Source organism: Tamandua tetradactyla, chromosome 4 (assembly GCF_023851605.1).
Source record: "Tamandua tetradactyla isolate mTamTet1 chromosome 4, mTamTet1.pri, whole genome shotgun sequence".
NCBI lineage: Eukaryota > Metazoa > Chordata > Mammalia > Pilosa > Myrmecophagidae > Tamandua > Tamandua tetradactyla.
This window is the reverse complement of record NC_135330.1, coordinates 88,934,033-88,953,179: the sequence shown is the minus strand read 5'-3', so window position 1 is coordinate 88,953,179 and position 19,147 is coordinate 88,934,033.

Below are 19,147 nucleotides of genomic sequence, written 5' to 3'. Positions count from 1 at the left end.
GCATTGGAAAACTCTGGAGGTTTTAAATCTCTGTAAAACAAACTTAATAAGTAAAACTTTTATAGAGCCCAGGGTATCCTTTGGGGTTTCCAGGAATACTACTAGTTTGGGCTTGTCATAATGTTGCAAATTTCAGCAGCATCTTGCTGAAACTTGCATAAAAGCAACTTCCAGTGTGATGTCTTCACTCAATTTGAAATCTTTTAGCCATTGAAACTCTGTTTCTTTTCCACTTTCGGTCAATCAATTCCATGATGCCAAGGCAAGGCTCATCATTACAAGATATGCCCCCTATTGTCATGTCCAGGTTTTTCCTTGAGAGTCATGTCCCATCTTGTCTGGAAGATTTACACCCTGTTAAGTCATGTCCAATGTATGGGTAGAGGTCAGACCTTGGCTTAGAGAGAGACCCCCTCTTGTACAACAAAAGAGGTTCCCCAGGGACACTTTGACTTTAATTACAAGTAGGCTCAGATTTGCCACTACAGAATTAAGTTTTATAGGGACAAACCTCAAGATAGCAAGCTTGGCTTATTAAATTGGGAGACTTTATTGCTTAAGAGAATATCAGAAATCCCAATGTGAGTAAGTTTAGTCATTACAATTTTTCTCCAGTTTCTCAAGGAACTTTGTAAATACTTTTACATTTTTGGCCCCAAATACTTTGAAATTTCATTAATGTATAACATTAATTTGTGCATAATTTCAAGATTTTATTCTGTATTCTAAGTTCCATGTGAAATAAAGCAGAAGTAAGTTGTTTAAATAAACTTACTAGACAGATTAAATTAGATAGTGTTCTACAGAAAAAATCAATTTTGGAAAAAATAAACATCACTTCTTCTTGTCCATGCAAAAGTTAATTTTAAAACCAGACAATATTATCTTTTACTTATATTCTGAGTTACATTAGTTTTAACCAGATCAGTTTCAGCTGCATTTTTTGTCACAGTCTGATCCAAATTCAGGTTTTTAAACACTTGCTGTATGTAGTAAGGCTTACTTTTAAAGAAATTTTTTTTGTCATAAACCATGAACAAACATACAAACGTTCTTGACGTACAAACATTCCTGACATGGTTAAAATCAGTGGCTAACAATATCATCACACAGTTGTGTATTAATCACCGTGATCATTTTTTTGAACATTTGAATCTCTACAGCAAAAGAAAGAAAAAGAAAAAGCTCATATATGCCATACCCCTTACCATTCCCTTCCATTGACCACTAGTATCTCAATCTACTCAGTTTATTTTAACCTTTGCTCCCCCTATTATTTGTTTATTTCTTATCCATATTTTTTTACTAATCTGTCCATACTGTAGCTCAAAGGAACATCAGTCACAAGGTTTACATAATCACACAGTCACATTGCAAAAGCTATATGATTATACAATCATCTTCAAGAGACACGGTTTCTCTAGTAACAGAGTTTCAGGGACTTCCTTCTAGCCACTCTAATGCACCATGAACTAAAAAGGGGCTATCTATATAATACATAACAATAACCTCCTGGATAATCTCTGAACTTTGAACTGACACTTTATTTGTCTCATTTCTCTCTTCCCCCTCTCAGTCAAAAAAGTTTTCCCAATCCCTTGATGCTGAGTCTCAGCTCATTCTAGGATTTCTGTCCCATGTTGCCAGAGAGTTTTACACCCCTGGTAGTCATGTCCCACATAGAGAGGGGGAGGACCATGAGTTCACTTGCCACGTTGGCTGAGAGAGAGAAAGGCCATATCTCAGCACCAAAAGAGGTTCTCTAGGGTGACACTTAGGCCTAATTTTAAGTATACTTAGCCTATCCTCTGTGAGGATAAATTTCATAGGAACACACCCCAAGAATGAGGGTTTGGCCTGTTGATTTGATTGTCCCCACTGCTTGTGAGTATACCAGGAATTCTCCAAATGGGGAAATTGAGTTATTTCCCCTTTCTCCCCATTCTCCCAAGGGGACTTTGCAAATACTTCTTTATTCACTGTTCAAATCACTCTGGGATTTATTGGGGCATCACACTGACCTGGACAAACCTACAAAATATCATGCCCTATTTAAGGTTCCATATAATTATGGTGTTCAATTCAAATGTCCATATATGTTAAATTAGGAAATTATATGTAGTAATGCTAAATTTGAAAGCTGGATAAGTAACTTTTAGTTTCAGGTGTCACACGGACATTCTAAGTTCCAGGGAACTACCACATTATACAAAAAGCAAAGTATTTTGGAACTTAGAAATAACAGTTAAAGCTCAAGAGTAAATGTGACTACTTGAAGAATTTACAATCTAAACCCCATTTTTGTTATAGGCATTTTAAAATTAGGCTAATTTCAGAAATAAAAATATTTGGCAATTGTCTTATATTGCAAACTGTAGTGGAGGTTTTCTTCTGTTTCACCTTTACACATTCACTAAAGTTATGTTAATTAACAGATAAAACATAATTTATACCTTTATTCTGCCTCTCTTTTAGATTTTCTCTTTGTTGCAGATAAATCTATGACCTATAGCTGTCCACATATTTATTTAGAGAAGCATTAGAGCGAATCAAGGTGACTGAAAATTAAATTTGGTTGTTTCTATGATTTGTGGCCTTTTTCTAAGAATAACTAAAATCATGATAACAGCATCATATTTGTCTCTAACATACAGATCAGTATCAGGATATAACATGGACAGTGAGAAAATTGTCAAGTCTTTAGAAATTTTTACACAATCTTGAAATACACAAATAACATTTACCAATACAAATTTAGCTAGCAAAAGGACAAGACATCTGAGGTAAAAGAGTGAAAACTACCTCCATAACAAATTAATTAAGGAAATCAAATGCTTAAACATCAGCAAAAAATAATGTCACACTAGGAAAATAAAAAATGTGGCCCAGTGAAAGGTATAGTAATTCAAACGAGATTCAGGAGTTGAAAAAACTGATTCAGGATATTCAAATAGATGTGAAAAGCTCATTTAAAAAAACCAGTGATTTGAGGGAGATATAAAGAAGACACAGGGTGAACCAAAAGAAGAAATCAAATATTTGAAAAAACAAATTGCAGAATTTATGAGAATGAAAGGAACAACAGAATAATTTTTTTAAAAAACAGAAACCTACAGCAATAGATTTAAAGAGGCAGAAGAAAGGATTAGTGAACTAGAGGAATGTAAATGTGAAAGCCAACACACAACAGAAGACATCAGGAAAACAATGGAAAAATATGAGCAGTGTCTCAGGGAATTGAATGACAACATAAAGTGCATGAATATATGTGGTGTGGGTGTCCCAGATGGACACCAGGAGGGAAATGGAGGAGAAAGCCTAATGGAAGAAATTAAAACTGACATTTTCACATGTATATGAAAGCCATAAAATTACATCTCAAAGAAGCACCAAATAGAATAGTCCAAATAGACATACTCCAAAACACTTATTAATCAGATTGTCAGATGTCAAAGAAAAAGAGAATTTTGAAAGCAGCCAGAGAAAAGCAATCCATCACATTAAAGGGAAGCCCAATAAGACTAAATGTAGATTTCTCAGCAGAAACCGTATGAGGTGAGAACCAGTGGTATGATATCTTTAAGATTCTAAAAGAGAAAACCTGCTAACCAAGAATTCTACACCCAGCAAAATTAATCTTCAAAAATGAGAGTGAGATTAAAATATTTCAAACTCAAATGTCTCAAATATCTCAAAATCACTGAGGGAATCTGTGAACAAAAGACTGGCTCTGCAATAAATACTAAAAGGAGCAGTACAAGCAGATAGGAAAAGGCAGGAGAGAGAAGTGTGGTGAAGAGTGTAGAAATTAAGGTTATCAGTAAAGGTTAAAAGAAAATTACTTAGATATGGCATATAATGTCAAAAAAAGCAAAATTGTAGCAGAAAGTACTGCCTTTAAAGTAATAACACTCAATGTTAATGTATTAAACTCCCCAAACAAAAGACATAGATGGTCAGAATTGATTTTTTAAAAAGGGCTCATCTATATGCTGTCTACAGGAGACACCTTTTAGAACCAAGGACAAAAATGGGTTGAAACTGAAAGGTTGGGATAAGATATTTCATACAAACAAAAATCAGAAAAGTACAGGAGTAACTATACTAATATCTAACAAATTAGACTTCAAGTATAAATCATTTTAAAGAAACAAAGAAGGACACTGTAGTAATAAAAGGAACAATTCAACAAGAAGACATTACAATCATAAATATTAAGTCAGAGTACTCCAAAGCATAGAAGGCAAACATTGAGAACACTGAAGGGAAAAATATGCCCATCTACCATAATACTTGAAGTCTTCAATTCCCCAGTCTCATCAAGGAATAGAACATCTAGACAGAGAATCAATAAATAAACAGATATATTGCATAACACAATAAATGAACTAGACTTAATAGATATTTACAGAGCATTACACCCCACAAAAGCAAGATACACATTTTTCCCAAGTGCTCATGGATCATTCTCAAGGATAGATAATACACTGGTCACAACATGTGTCTCAATAAATTTAAAAGATTGAAATAATGCAAAACAATTTCTCATATCATAATGGAATAAAATTGGAAATCAACCACAGACAGAGGGCCAGAAAATTAACAAATATATGAAGGTTAAACAATATACTCTTAAAAACCAGTGGTGCAAAGAAGAAATTACAAGAGAAATCAGAAAAATACCTTGAGGAAAGTGAAAATGAGAACAGAACATATCAAAACTTATGGGATGCAGTAAAGGCAGGGCTAAGATGGAAATTTATTGCCTTATATGCCTATGTTAAAGAAAGAGAGGAAAAATTGATTAATTTATTTTTCACTTGGATGAATAAGAGAAAGAACAGCAAACTAACCCCAGAGCAAGGAAAAATAAAGAAATAATGAAGATTAGAGCAGAAATAAATGAACTTGAGAACATGAAAACAATTGAAAAAATCAACAAAATCATAAGTTGTTTCTTTGAGAAAAATCAATAAAATTGATGGAACCCTAATTAAGTTGATGAAAAAAGAGAGAAGATGCAAATAAATAAAATCAGAAATGGAAGAGGAGACATAAACACTGACACTGCAGTAATAAAGAGAGAATACTATGAGCAACTGTATGCAAATAAACTAGACAACACAGATGAAATGGATGACTTCCTAGAAAAGCATGAACAACCTCAACAACATCAGAAAAATAGATGACCTCAAAAAACCAATTACATGTAAAGGGATTGAATTACACATCAAGATGCCCCTCTGAAAAAAAAGTTCAGGACAAGATGATTTCACATATGAATTCTATCAAGCACTCAAGAAAGAATTAGTACCAATCCTGCTCAAATACTTAAAAAAAAAGTGGAATAAGAGTGAAAGCTACCTAACTCATTCTAATGAAGCCCACATCATTCTAATACCAAAGCCAGGCAAAGTTACCACAGGAAAAGAATATCACAGACCAATCTTTGTAATGCATGTAGATGAAAAATCCTCAACTAAATACTTGCAAATCAAATCCAGCAGCACATCAAAATAATTATGCAACATGACCTGGAATAAATAGGATTTATTCCAGGTATACAAGGATGGTTCAAAATAAGAAAATCAATTAATGCAATACACAATATCAATAAACTGAAGCTGAAACACCACATCATCAGCTCAATTGATGCAGAAAACAAATTTGACAAAATTCAACATCTTTTCTTGATGGAAACACTTCAAAGGACATGAATAGAAGGGAACTTTCTCAACATGGTAAAGAAAAACCCATAGCTAACATGATCCTCAATGAGGAATGACTGAAAAATTTCCCTCTAATATCAGGACAAAACAAGGATGTCCATTTTCACCATTTTTATTCAACAATAGAAGTACTAGCCAAACAATCAGACAAATAAATGAAATAAAGGGCTTCCAAATTAGAAAGGAATAAGTAATACTCCCACAGTTTGTTGATTATATGATACTGTATGTCAAGAATCCCAAAAAATCTATAGCAAAGCTACCCGCACTAATAAAAGTGGTACAATACAAGAACAACACCCTCAGTTCAGTAGTGTTTCCATAGAGTAGGAATGAGCAATCTGAGGAGGAAATAAAGGAAAAATCCCCTTTTACAATAACAACCATGAGAATCAAATATTGATAAATAAATTTAAGGACACAAAAGACTTGTACACAGAAAACTACAAGACATTTTTAAAAGACATCATGGGAAACCTAAGTAAATGGAAGGGCATATCATGTTCATAGATTGGAAGATTAAATATAGTTAAGATTTCAATTATACCCAAATTGATTTATAGATTCAATGCAATGCCAATTAAAATCCCAAAAACTTACTTTGCAGAAATAATAAAAAAAAAACCAGTCACATTTATTTGAAAGGGAAGAGTCTCACACTACCTGACTTTAAAGCATATTATGAAACTACAGTGGTCAAAGCAGCATGGTATTGTCATAAAGATAGAAATACTGAAAAATGCAATAAAATAATGTTCAGATATAGACCTTCTTATCTATGGATAACTGATCTTTGATAAGACAGTCAAGCCAATCCTCCTGGGAGAGAGTAGCTTCTTCAATAAATGATGCTTGGAGGACTGCAGATCCATATGTAAAAGATGAAAGAGGATCCATATCTCATACCCATACAAAAATAATTCAAAATGGATCAAAGACCTAAACATTAGAACTAAGACCATAAAATTTTTAGAAAAACATGTAGGGAAATTTCTTATAAAATTTGTAATAGGAAGTGGTTTCCTAGACTTTATATTCAAAGCACAAGCATTGAAGAAAGAAATAGATAAATGGGAACTCCTCAAAATTAAGTGATTTTGCATATCAAAGAACTTTGTCAGGAAACTAAAAAGGCAGCCTATGCAATGGGAGACAATATTCAAAAACCACATATCAGATAATGTCTTAGTATACAAAATATATAAAGAGATTCTTCAACTCAAAAACAAAAAGACAAACAAACCAATTTAAAAATGGACAAAAGTCATGTAAAGAAACTTCTCAGAAGAGGAAATACAAATGGCTAAGAGACACATAAAAAGATGCTCAATTTCACTGGCTATTAGAGAAATGAAAATCAAAACTATATGAGCTTTCATCTGACACCCAGTAAAATCACTATTATTAAAAAAAAACAGAAAATGACAAGTGCTAGAGAGGATGTGGAGAAAAAGACACCCTTATCCACCTTTGGTGGAAATGCAAAATGGTACAATCACTCTGAAAGGCATTTTGGCAGTTCCTCAGAAAGCTAAATACAGAATTGCCATATGATCCAGCAATCTGTTTATTAGGTACATATTCAGAGGCCATGAGGACAAGGACATAAATAGACATTTGCCCACCATTGTTGATAGCAGTATTATTTATGATTGTCAAGAGCTGGAAAGAGTTTAAATGCCCATCAATAAATGAGTGGCCAACTAAGCTGTGATATATACAGATGATGAAATATTATGCAGCTGTAAAACCAAAGGGTCTCTCAATGAAGAGAGACTGAAATTTTCCCCTAAGAACAGGTACAAGATAAGGATGCCCACTGTCACTGCTATTATTCAACATTGTGCTAGAATATCTAGTTAAAGCAATCAGGCAGGATAAAGAAGTAAAAGGCAACCAAATTGAAAAGGAAGAAGTAAAACTCTCATTATTTGCAGATGATGTGACACTGTATTTGGAAGATCCTGAGAAATCTACAGCAAAGTTACTTGAACTAATAAACAAATTCAGCAAGGTGGTGGGATATAAAATTAATGAGCAAAATTCAGTAACATTTCTATACACAAGCAATGACCTGGCTGAGGAGTCAGTTCAGAAAAAAAATCATTCAATATAGCAACTAAAAGAATCAAGTACTTATGAATGAACCTAACTAGGGAAGCAAAAGACTTGTACACAGAAGAACTATATAACATTGGTAAAAGAAATCAAAGGGGATCTAAATAAGTGGAAAGACATTCCCTTCACATGGATAGGAAAACTAAATATAGTTAAGATATCAATTCTTAGCAAATTGATCTACAGATTCAACACTGTGTCAATCAAAATTCCAACAACCTACTTTGAAGATTTGGAAAACCTAACTACTGAATTCATCTGAAAGGGAAAGAGACCCCAAATAGCTAAAAGCATCCAAAAATAGAAGAAGAAAGTGAGAGAATCAACACTTTCTGACTTCAAAACCTATTGTAAAGCCACATTGGTTAAAACAGCATGGTACTGGCACAAAGATAGAAGCATTGACCAATGGAATTGAAACAGGAATGCAGAAATAGACCACCAAATCTATGGTCAGCTGAATTTTGACAAGGCCCCCAAATCTCATTAACTGGGGCAAAAGAGTCTTTTCAATAATTGAACATGGAAGAACTGTGTATCTATAGCCAAAGGATATCTATCTTACTCTACACAGAAGTTAACTCAAAATGGATCAAACACCTGAATATGAGAACTAGCACCATAAAGCCTCTAGAATAAAATGTAGGGGAACATCTCAAAGACCTAGTAAGAAGAGGTAGTTTCCTAAACTTTACACCCAAAACACAAGCAACAAAAGAGAAAATAGATAAGGGGCACTCCTCAAAATCAAATGTTTCTGCACTTCAAAATAATTTGTCAAAAAAGTGAAGAGACAGCCAACTCAATGGGAGAAAATGTTTGGAAATCACAGGTTTGATTTCCTGTATATGCAAAGAAATCATATAACACAACAGCAAAAGAACAAACAACCCAATTATAAAATGGGCTAAAGATATGAATAGGCATTTTTCTGAAGAGCAAATACAGATGGCTCAAAAGCACATGAAGAGATGCTCATTTTCATTGGTTATAAAGGAAATGCAGCTCAAGACTACAATGAGATACCGCCTCACACCTATAAGAATGGCTGTTATTAAACAAACAGGAATCTATAAATGTAGGAGAGGATGTGGAGAAATGGGGACACTTATGCACTGCTGGTGGAAATGTATAATGGTGCAGCCACTATGGAAGACTTCTTGACAGCACCTTAGGAAGCTAAATATCGAGTTTCCCTATGACCCAGCAATTGCACTACTTGGTATATACCCAGAAGAGCTGAACACTACAACACAAAGACACATTTGCACACTGATGTTCATAGCAGCATTATTCACAATCACCAAAAGTTGGAAACAAACCAAGTGCCCATCAACAGATGAGTGGATCAAAAAAAATGTGGTATATACAGATGATAATATTTCACAGTAGTAAGACAAAATGACGTCCTGAAGTGCATGACAAGATGGATGGGCATTGAGGACATAATGTTGAGTGAAGTTGGCCAAATACAGAAGGATAGATATTGTATGATTCCACTTTTATGACCAGTATAAAGGTATAATCAGACCTATAATACAGAATAAAGGGGACTTAAAGATTCATAGAAGCTAGAAATAGATGAACCATTAGCTAATAAGGTTGAACACCAATGTAAGGGACTAGATACAAGTGAAGGTGGTTCTCTGGTGGATCTGTAAGTACTATTACCATACTGAAGATGAAAAAGATTGAAAGGGGTTGTATAGACCTATGTGTCCTACTGATTAACATCAGAAATATGAATTAGTTCTCAAAGATACTTCAAAGATGTGATTCTTGTATAAAGAGTGGTTAAGTCCAGGTAGGGGGGAAATCACTATGACATGCTATGAGCTATGTTCAAAAGGAAACCATCAGCACTATCACAGCAACAGCAGAGGCAAATAACGGGAGGTGGGACAAGAGTTAAGAGGAGGTTTAGATTTCCTACTTGGCAAGAGTATGTTTATTTGTTTTCAATCTCTTGGGAACAATGAAATTATCTAAAATTGAGAATCTTGAAGGACTGTGGACTTTGGGCCCTTCTACATAATGCCTGATGAATGCGGGTGGTGGAAGGAAACACTGATGGAGAAGTAGATTGGCAAACATTGGTGTATACTTATGAACGAAGGTTGTGCTGCCATCAAAAAGAACAAAGTTGTGAGGCATGCAATGATGTGAATGAACATGTTGGACATTTGGAGAGACAAAATAAGACAGAAAGCAAAGAACAAGAATGGTATGGGCACCTTTGGAAAATGCTTATAAGAAAACAGGGGCATAGATTGTAAGCTTTTAGAGCAGACACATTAAGTTTGGAGTGGTGATTATTATTTCCGGATTTTGAGAGGCTGTTTTATATATATAACTGAAAGTTTACAGATAAGAATGAAACCAAACAGGTTGGAATTAAAGCAATTCAGAACATAGGGGTAAAGAAGACAGTGTCTATATTGTAGAATCACACATAATCTTTGAGACCAATGGAAGAAAGGTTCATTTGATCTGGAACTGAAATTTTCTGTAGTGCATAATCTAATTCAACCTATCTGTATAGCTCACTTGAACTGAAACTCGGGGAGTACAGAATAAGAAAGAGGTCCTTTAATCTTGTATAGATTATTGTAATGCCTGATACATCCTAGAGTGTATTAAGCAGATAATCAAAAAGAATTGGCAAAGTCCCCTGAGGGATAGCAGAAAGAATATGGAACTATTAAGCCTTACCATCAGGGAATCCCCTGATACTGTGTCAAACTTTAGGGACACCTAATTATGCCCTTGATGATAAGGCTTAGTCTTGTGAAGCTTATGTAGGTAGTGTAGAAGCTTACACTACCTACAGGCATGCCTAAAAGTTACTTCTGGGGGACCTCTGTTATTGCTCAGATGTGGTCTCAGTCTCCCTAATCTGAACTCTGCAAGTGAAATCATTGCTCTCCCCACTACATGAGCCATGATATCCAGGGGTGAAAGTCTCCCTGGCAACATGGGAGATGACTCCCAGGGATGAATCCAGACCTGCCACCATGGGGTCAACAATTCAATCCTGACCAAAAGGAGAAAAAGAAGTGTAATTAGTAAGGTATCAGTGGCAGAGAGAGTTCAAATAAAGTTGAGGGGCTACTCTGGGGGTTGCTGTCACATAAGCTTCAGTTAGATCTTGCAATTTTTCATAACCTGCCAACCCCAAACCAGGACCATTCCAGCCAATCCTGAAGAACACCTAGGGCAATACATAAGATTCCACAAGGGTTCCATGCACTGGCATAACTTTTCAGAAATCTACAACCTCCAGGTGGGGCCCTGGTCCAGGTAAATCCTGAAACTTAGCCTAGCCTCTCTAGAACATCAGATAGTTCCATCTCCCTACCCCATATTAGTGACAGACTCTTCCAATATAAAAAATTTGGGGTTGCTATAGCCTAAACACCCCTAAAAAGAGGAATGGAAAATCCAAGGTCCTGTAACTACTTTTTGAAGAGTGCTTTGAAAACTATTGCTTTTTTATTTCTTTACTTTATATATATGTTATGCTATATAATAATAATAATAATAACATATTTTGGGTAATGTATTTCCTAATTTAACTTGGATGGTCAGTTTAGTTGAACACCATCAGTATATGGAATATTGAGTAGGACATGAGATTTTGTTGGTTTGTCTATATTAATGTGATGCCCCAATATATCTCAAAGTAATTTGGCAGTGAAGAAAAAGTTATTTCCAATGTCCCCTTGGGGGACTGGGGATAAAGGAGGAAATATTCAATTTTCCCATTTGGAGAATTTCTGATATTCTTGCAAGGAGTGGGAGCAGCCATATTAATAGGCTGAGCCCTTGATCTTGCAGTTTGCCACTATGAAACTTATTCCTACAAATGTTAGGCTAAGCCTGCTTAAATTTAGTTCTAAGAGTCACCCCTAGAGAACCTCCTCTGTTGTTCAGATGTGGCCTCTCCCTCTAAACCATCTCAACAGGTGAACTTGTTTTCCTCCCCCCATGTGGGCCATGACTCCCAGGCATGTAAATCTCTCTGGTAACTTGAGGCAAAATTCCTGGGATAAGCCTGGCCCTGGCACCAAGGGATTGAGAAGGCTTTCTTGACCAAAAGGGGGAAAAGAGAAATGAGACAAAAAAAGTTTCAGTGACTGAGAGATTTCAAACTGAGCTAAGAGGTTATTCTGCATAATGTGGTACATTTGTTACAATTCATTAAAGAACATTCTAATAATTGCACTAATTACTATAGTTCATCATTTACATTAAGGTTTATTGCTTCTTTTGTACAAATACAATTTGTGTATTTTCTATTTTGATGCTAGTAAAAATTGCACAACCTAAAATTTTCCCTTTTAACCACATTCAAATATATAATTCAGAGCTGTTATTCATGTTCACAATTTTGTGCTACTATTATTGCCATCAATTACACAATTTTACCATCAACTCAATTAGAAACTCTGTGTAATTTAAGTATTACACAGAGTTAATATTCCTACCTGATATTCTACATTGTGACTATGAGTTAGCTCACTATTTTATGCATGATTTTTTCCTAAACCTGTAATTTCTCTAATTAAGAAATAGAAAAGAAAAAATTCTCAGTAAGAAATAAAGAGCACCAGAAATGGTAATTCTAGGGGTTAATATAAAATTCTGTGGTTTAACATAAAAGCTTTATAGATATACCTTTCCCAGTTTTTAAACCCAGCTTCTTTAAAAGATGTAGGACTGTATAATACAATAATTATATCATTATAGGAATATGGGAATTATTAATCAAGACATACAAATAACAACACTAAATGTGAACTCTATAAACTCTTCAATCAAATTCAGAGATTGTCACACTGGAGGAAATTGCAAGATCCGAATATGTACTGCCTATAAGAGAACTGCATTAAATTCAAAGAAACAAGTAGATTGAGGGTAAAATCATAGAGAAAGATATATTGAAACAATAACCATTAGAGAACTGGAGTTGTCATGTTAATATCAGAAAAATAGATGTTATGATATGACATATTACTAAAACAGGTGGACAATTTCATAGCAATTATAGGAGCAATACCTTAAGAAGACATATAAAACATGCACACTTAACAGCTAAGCCCCAAAATACAGTGGTAAACTGAGGTAATCTCCAGGATAACTCAGTAGTAAAGGAGAGTACATAGTTACTATAACCTGATGTCCCCCAACTCAGTTTTTCCCACTTTAAGCTGTAAACTTCACATTTATCCTGACTGATTTAATTGTGTTTCATTGTTTGGTTTGTCCATAGTATATACTCCCACTGACTGCCCAGCCTGTATCAATTTTAAGAAAATAAAGTTGGCGTGCTATAAATGTTTTTGAATAAACAAGTGAATGAATGAAAGGCAACTGAGCCAGAGGTGGAGAAACAAGGGAACACAGCATATTCTAGGAAATGTGAGTTATTCAAAATATCTACAGTGGCATTTCCCAAACTGAATTTCTATATATTTTCTTAGGTATTCAGTGAAAAACAAATGTTTGATATTCAAATTTTCCCCTCTTTGCTCCTTTCTTGGATATTCTTAGTGCCTATTACTATATTGAAACATGTTTTCTCACTTTCACAAACTTATTTGACAAGAATTTTATTAAATATCTTAAATAATTGTTCCCCATAACATTGTTTGGAATATGCTGACTTCTAGTATAACGTCTTTCTGAGTAGGAGATGACACCAGAGAGGTACTGTGTTCAGCCCACAAGAATTCCTTTTTAATCATAAAGACATGATTAAAAATTTAAATTAGTTTGTGCAGGCTATAAAAACTACTGAAAGATTTTTTATAAGGGAATAACATTGTGTAAACTCCATTTTAGAAATATCTTAGCATTTGGAGGATGTGTTGGAGGAGAGCCAGTCTAGAGGCAGAGGGGATATTTGAAAGTTTGTGTCAATGATCCCGGCTATAAATGATGAAATCTGGGACTACATTTATGAAAGTGGAAGAGGGTGGAAGGGCAAAATTAAGTAAACATATTTAGAAATTAAAATTCACATATCTTCGTGATTACTTACATTGCAAAGTGAGAGATAAGTGATGTAAACATAAAAGTGATGTAAACATAGGCAAGGCACGATGTAATGGGCCTAGCAATATTTTCTTGTTCAGCAATCAGTAAATATCCCTGAAATATGCTATTTAGCATAGATTCATAAATTAAATAAATTCTTTAGATTCAATAAAGAATCTGGGTAGAGATTCTTTTTACCTGTTTGTTTATCCCCAGCCACAGTAAGCTAGACAGACTAAATCTCATTTTCCAGGTGTGAATTTGAAGACTGAAAAGAAGATTGCTCATTTTGGAAACTTCATTTGCCCTCAAATCTTGTCATTCATTTTATTTTCTTCACAGACATCCTTGAATACCTTTTTGTTTTCTCCTTCCAGTCTTTTAGAGGAAGCATTACATTGACAATATTGATGAATTTGTTCAGATCAACTGCCAACTCATAGACTTGTGATTTCCTTTTTCTAACTCCCTCCTTTTGTCTAACTTCAAGATGCCATCAACCATGTAGCTTCCCTAAATTGATCAGCAAACTTCATGACCTTCAGCACAGTTTCCATCATGGATTTTGTCCTGCACTACCCATTTCAATAGTGTGTTGTAGTGTTCAAGCAGTTTTTTTTTTAATTTCTTCAGATCTCACACCTTTTGCTTTATCCTGCAGTCTCCTGGGAAATCACTTTTAGATTTTCCTTAAGATGAGTGGTTTCATTCACACCATCCATTGTTCTCTTCTGAAGTTTTCTTCATTCATTGGAGATGCTTTTAAAATCTTTCTTGATCAGTCATATGAGATTGGAGCAATTTTTCTGCCTTGTGAGGTGACTGAGTCTGTTTTTGAAGGAGACCCATCATCTTTCCATGAGATGAGAGCTCAGGGGGCTTCCTTTTCTATTCTTTTCCAGAAGGACTACTATATCTTTGAGTTAAGGACTGTTCAGACTTGTACTGAGTTTTGCCAAACAAAGAACTTTCAATGTCAAAGGGCTGGTCTCCACTACAGAGGACTCAAGAGCTTTGCAGGCTAGTGTCATTAAGCCATCTTTTCAAGGACTTTATGCTACTGTTCAGCATGGACAGAAATACTTTGTCTTGCTCTTTTTGCCTTCATAAAGTATGACAGAATTTTAGTGTTAGAACAACCATAGCAGTACATACCAGGATTTCCATTGGGAAACTCAAAGATACCTGAGAATTGTTTCAGACATCATCATAGAGCAAGGCAGAGCTGATCCAGGGCCAGCTGGGTAGACACTCTGGCTGCCATCAGCAGGCCTTCCATCACTCCAGAAGTCAACAAAAGCTCTGCCTCCAAAGCCAATAAACTGTTAACCACAATTCACTGTACAGAACAAACAAACAAGTGCCTGTCAACTATGACAGGCTCTCAGGTAGGCAGGGAGAAGGGCATATAAGCAATGTTTATTTAAAAAGTGTTACTTAAATTTGATCTACTCTTTCTAGAAATAGAATGTGTACTGTGCATTAGGAAAGGAGAAATGGCTAATCACAGCCATGGGAGACTGGCCCATGTACTTTGGCTTCTCTGTCCTGCATAGACCTAAAATAAACTTAAAGAATAAATCAGTGCCATGCCAGGACACTTCCCTGCACAGGAGCATGAAAGGGTAAAATGGTGAGATATCTTAGTAGATGATTCCCCTGCTTAATTCCCTGGGTGTGCTTATTCTCCTGACTTAGAGTTATTCCTGCTCTTAGGAAGCATGATTCTGCCTATAAAGACATAGACATCTGCCTCCCCTGAAGGTTCCTTCTTTCCTTGGAGTTTGGTCAGTGCTGGCAGTGGAAGAGAACTGTAGTGTCTCACCAAATATATGAACTAAGAGACCTGGATTTCAATCATAAGAACATAGGAGAAAACTTTTGGAACTGGCACATTCTTAATAATTCATGATTTTCTGTTGAACTATTTTCCCCACCAATCCAAGACTTCCTGGATGGGGGGATCTCTCCTTAGGGGTGACTGGGCTACATAGGTTCCTGCCTCATGTTTTCCTTCCACTTGCATCACGTGCCTCCCAAGGTGCCTTGGGATGATCTCTATTCACTAAGCCATCTTAGGAAGTGAGTTTTTACAGGGGAGAGATACTTCTCTTCACCTGAATTTATAACCTATCATTTCATTAAATGACATCTCATACTCCTATGATCTCTTTTGCAGATTCAGACTTAGAGTCATTTTTCCCAGCTCTTGGAACTCTGCCAAGTGACTTGCTCCTTGAGGTAACTGAGGTAACCATAATATAAGGCATTGTGGAGGCCCTGATGGACTCCAGAGCTTTGAGGTCACAGGTCCCTCTGCATTGTGGGGAATGCAAACTGGTGGTTTGTATTCACCACTGGCTTGGTGGTGAGGTGGAGGATGTGAAAAATACCTGAAGTGATCATTGTTTCTTTGTGTATATTTCATAAAAATTAATTGTCATTTAAAAACTTAATAACTGTTTCTGAAAGTAAAAGAATTCAGCCACAGTCAAAAAAAAAAAAAACAGAATGAGATGCTTGGGAGCATATAATTCAGGATTTTTTAGTTGAAAGTGAAAGAGAGACCTCAGAATTGCTTTACCTTAATTAGGGAGTTTGGTTTGGCTTATTGGGAGTATACAGAATTGAAATTCTGCAGGTGCCATGGCTGTCCTTAGACCTCAGGTATTAATCAGGGAATCACAATGCCAAGGAAGGATTCTGTTGCCTCTGACTATCAGTGAATCAGAAAAGGCCTCTGGGTGTTTGTAGGTAGTTATCATATCAAGTTTCTCATCCTTTGGGCATGTGGTTGCTGAAATTTGTAGTCTAGGTTTCTAAAATAAGATTTAAGAAGAGAAAATTTTGAGTTGTATATGGCTGGACCTGAGAGGCTATATTTCATAACCTACATATCATTTTCTCCCATTTAAAAAAATGCCAATCAAAGAAATGATGACTGGTTTCCTAGAAAAGCAGTGGTCAATAAAGCTAATAAAACACAACTGAATTTTGCTTATTAATAATGTAGTCCACTAATTTTTTTGAACGTTTTTATTAGCTCTATTAATTTTGTGTGGATTCTGTGGGATTTTCTATTGATAAGATCATGTGACTAAATTTTTGATACTTTTATTTCTTTTTCTCTTCTAAATTATCTGGCTAGAATTTCTTGTACAATGTTGAAAAATAGTGGTGAAACCAGGCATTCTTTTCTTGAACACAATATTAGGGAAAAACTTTCAGTCTTTTAGCATTGAGAAGAATGTTCTCTGTGAGAGTTTAAAAATCATGTTGGGGAACTTATCCTTTATTCCTAGTTTTGTGTGTGTCTTTATTATGAAGAAATAAAGTTTTTCTCCAAATACCTTTCTGCATCAATTGAGGTGATCATGTTTTCTCCCTCCTTCATTCCATTAATGTAGTATATAGCATTGACTTGGATAATAACTCTTTGGTAATGATGAATAATCCTTTTACTTGAATTTTAATTTGGATGTAAGATTTGGTTTGCCAATATTTTGTTGAAGATTTGTGCATTTTTGTTCACACTGTAATTGGTCTCAAATTTTTCTTATCTATGTTGACTTCATCTGACTTTGGTATTGGGGTAAAACTAGCCTTGTGGAGTAAGTTAGGGAATATTCTCATCTCTTCAAATTTCTGGAGGAATTTGAGAAGGATTGGTGGAAATTTTTCCTTGGATGTTGGCAGAATTTATTCATGAAGCCATCCAGTCTTGGACTGGATATATTTTTGATTACTGGCTCAAATTTTTTATTTTTATTGGGCTATTGATATTTTCTATTTTCTTTTCTTAACTCATTTTGAGCTTTTTTGTGTTTCTAGAAACATGGCTATTTCACCTAAGTTATCCAATTTCTCAGCATACACTTGTTCACCTCCTTATTTTCATCAATTTAGTTTTAAAAATTTCCTATCATGGGTGGGCAATGGTGGGTCAGTGGCAAAATTCTCGCCTGCCATGCTGGAGACCTGGGTTTATTTCCTGGAGATTGTCCATGCAAAAAAAAAAATTCCTAAAAAAAAAAAACATAACATAGGTATGCTTCCTCAGTGAGTTCTAAAATCCACAAGCTTCATTCATTCAACACAAATTGCAGAGTATCTACCATAGGCCAAGCATTATGCTAGATATTGGGATATATTGATTAAAAAACAGTAATGGTTTTGATAAAGTACATTTTCCCTTATCTTGACCAATCTGCCAGCCTTACTACTCATGTGCCACTGCCTGCTCCCTTTCCTGTCCTATATCAGAATGGATCTTATAGCTGCGGGACTGCAGAGAAAAACAATTGAGAGTGAAGGGAGTAGTGGAAAAAAGGCAACTTCAGACCCTACCTATTCTAGTATCAAACTCATCCCAAACTCCCTCCTCTCTCTTTCTAACCCCTGCCACCCAGGAGTCTTAGAGGTTAATAAATGGAGAATTCCTTCTCTTCCTCCTTACTCCTAGCCATAACATGTTCTAGAAGGTCTAATTCCTGCAAATGAAGACATTGCATACTAAGTGGTCCCAATCACAACCTCAGAAAATCCTTCACCCATCTCTATGGAACCAAACCATCCTAAGTGCAACCTTAGAACATCCTTCATCTTGCCCAATGAATGAAGCCCCCTTAATATCTTCCAGTGCTTTTCCTTCAACCTATTAAATAGCTGCTATCCTTTGTGTCAATGGAGTTAAGTTCTACTCTCTGTCACCTGCTATCTTAACCCCCTGAGAAAAAGTCACCCTTTACTATTTAATATTCAGTGATCTGTTTTTGTCTTTAACAATCCCTGCTTGATTAATCAATCACATAGATAGATGTATTATATTGTGATAAGATTCAGGAGGAACATTAAAGCATACTGTTTAAAAGAGTAAAAGCACAGGGGATTCCAATTAACAGTGAGGGACTTAGGGAATGGCTTTCTGAGTTTCGAGTGGTGATAGACATGGTAGAGGAATTTAGATATTCGTATCATATTTTGGTTTGAATGAAATGATAGGAGTTGATTCACAAATATATGAATTGAAGGAGATGGAATGTCATATCAGTATTCCCATCAGATGTTAGAATGTTTTATCTCCTGTAGTTAAAAAAACACCTGTACATCCATATATGGCATTAAGTGTATAGGTGCCTGGTAATTTGATGTAGATATTTGCTCACCTTACAAGACAATCATCAGCATATTGTCTACCTTTACCCCTGCTTCATTCAATGCTATCTGTCTTTTCTGTCATCCACCACTCTGTTGTTCAGAAG